The sequence below is a fragment of the Bidens hawaiensis genome, unplaced genomic scaffold (assembly GCF_021521415.1).
Source record: "Bidens hawaiensis isolate Kalapana, Puna unplaced genomic scaffold, B.hawaiensis_p1.1 tig00045147_1, whole genome shotgun sequence".
NCBI lineage: Eukaryota > Viridiplantae > Streptophyta > Magnoliopsida > Asterales > Asteraceae > Bidens > Bidens hawaiensis.
In genome coordinates, this window is record NW_027498019.1 from 81,387 (window position 1) to 84,301 (window position 2,915).

Sequence of the window (2,915 nt, forward strand, 5' to 3'; positions counted from 1 at the left end):
CAAAATTCCCGGAGCAAACAATCACAATTGGAGCTACGATATCAGACGACACGAGGTTGAGAATGAAAAGATTGCTCACAACATATATGTCGGTCTTCGCGTGGCAACACTCTGATATGACTGGGGTTCCGCGAGACCTGGCGCAACATTCTCTCAACACGTTCAAGTCTGTAGAGCCAATTGCTCAAAAGAAGAGAGTCATGGGGGATGAGAAGGCGAAGGCCATGAATGAGCAAGTTGAGGATCTACTGCGCGCAAACATCATCCGCCCGATACGATACCAGACATGGGTAGCCAATCCTGTGATGGTAAAGAAGAGCAACGGGTCATGGAGGATGTGCATTGACTTCAAGGACCTCAACAAAGCATATCCAAAAGATTGTTACCCCCTCCCAAACATCGACGCAAAGGTGGACTCGGTGGCGCCATTCAAGTTCAAATGTTTCCTGGATGCCTACAAGGGCTATCACCAAATTCAAATGGCGCCACAAGACGAGGACAAGACTGCCTTCAGAACCGACAAGGGTGTTTTTTGTTACACAAAAATGCCCTTTGGTTTGAAGAATGCAGGAGCCACCTACCAAAGACTTATGGATGCTGTTTTCAACGAGCAAATTGGAAGAAACCTAGAAGTCTACGTGGATGATTTGGTGATTAAAAGCAGGGAGGAAAAACAAATGCTCAAAGACATCGAAGAAACCCTGTCCCGCCTAAAGGAAGTAAACATGAAGCTCAACCCGAGCAAATGCACTTTCGGCGTACAAGAGGGGAAATTTCTAGGTGTAATGATCACCAAGGATGGGTTCAAGGTGAACCCAGAGAAGGTGGAGGCCATCCTTGACATGCCCTCGCCATCCACCATGAAAGAAGTTCAAAAGTTGAATGGTAGATTGGTATCAATCAACAGGTTCCTAGCGAACCATGCAAGCAAATCTACCCCATTCGTTAACACACTGAGAAATTGCCTAAAGAAAAGCCAATTCAAGTGGACGCCTGAGGCTGAGCAAGCTTTCAATGAGATAAAAGAATGTCTGATAAATCTGCCCGCGCTCACAGCTCCACTTCCTGGCGAAACTCTAACATTGTACCTGTCAGCAGGAGAACGCGCCATCGGCGCAGTGTTGTTGGTGGATCGCAAGGGAATCCAAACACCGATATATTATGTGAGTCGGGTGTTGACAGATCCTGAGACGCGCTACTCCATCATGGAAAAGTTAGTTTTGTCACTAACACACGCGTCGCGCAAGCTTCATAGATATTTCAATGGTCATCCTATTGAAGTTCTGACTGGTTACAACATCCAGCAAGTCTTGCGGCGTCCCGCGCTCTCAGGAAGGCTGACAAAATGGGCGCTGGAATTAGGAGAGCACACGATCGCCTATAAGCCCCGTCCAGCAATAAAGGGACAAGTCTTAGCTGATTTCATCACAGAAATCCCTGAAGGAAAAATTGAAGAGGCTCAGCGCGAGGTAGACCCTCCGCGAGCCAATGATGAAGAAAATGTTTGGAGATTATTCACTGACGGAGCTTCAAACAACGAAGGGTCCGGCGCAGGCCTCAAACTGGTGGATCCAGAGAATCATGAATATACTTACGCAATCAGGTTGGATTTCAAGAGCACCAACAATGAAGCTGAGTATGAAGCTCTGCTGGCTGGCCTGCGCATCGCGCACAAATTCGGAGTTAAAAAACTAGAGGCCCATGTTGATTCATACTTGGTAGCAGCACAGGTCAATGGCCTTTATGATGCCAAGGAGAACACCATGCCTCTGTATCTAGAGCAGGCGAAAAAGCTCATCGAGCAATTTGACTGCTTCAGAATCATACATATTCCGCGCAGTGAAAACAAGTCTGCTGACGCGCTGAGTAAGATGGCATCAACCAGCTTCGATCACTTTGGCAAAGATGTCAGGGTAGAAGTAATGAGCAACCCGTCGGTGGTAGCGAAGTCTGTCCTTGTAACTCATACAACCCCTTCATCATGGATAACTCCAATAATGGAATTCTTGAAGGAGGGAAAGGTACCGGACGATCGCGCACAGGCGAGGAAGATAAGACACAAGTCGCAGAACTATGAACTGCTTGATGATACATTATATCGACGCTCTTATCTTGGACCGCTCATGAAATGCCTAGATGCTGAGGAAGCAAGCTATATGATCAGAGAGATACACGAAGGAATCTGTGGAATACATGCTGGCCCGCGCATGGTGGTTGCCAAGGCAATGAGCGCAGGTTACTATTGGCCAGGCATGTACTTGGACGCATTAAAAGAGATCCAAAAATGCAAAGCATGTCAGAGCTATGCGCCAAACACCATGCGGCCAAAGAACAACTTGATTTCGGTGACCTCCGCATGGCCTTTCCACAAATGGGCAATCGATATTGTGGGTCCCCTACCGCAAGCGCAAGGGCGAGTAAAATTTTTGGTAGTGGCGGTAGACTATTTTACAAAATGGGTTGAAGCCAAGCCACTAGCAAAAATCACAGCCGAGGCGATGAAGCAATTTATTTGGAGCCACATCATATGCCGTTTTGGCTTGCCCATGGAAATTGTGAGCGACAATGGCAAACAATTCACTGACAGGAAGATATCCAGCTGGTTTAAGGAATTGCGCATCAACCAAATCTTCACTTCAGTATACCACCCTCAGGGGAATGGCCAAGTGGAGCGCGCGAACCAAAGCTTGCTAAATGGGCTGAAGAAAAGGTTGGAGGGAGAATCCCATTCTTGGGTCGAAGAGCTACCTAATGTCCTGTGGGCGCACAGGACATTAAGCAAAACCAGCAATGGCGAATCCCCGTTCAGCCTAACCTATGGAACGGAGGCTATGATTCCAGCAGAAATTGGATGCCCATCCCATAGAGTGCTCATGATGAGCAAGATTGATAACGAGCGCGAAAAGAGGTTGGAT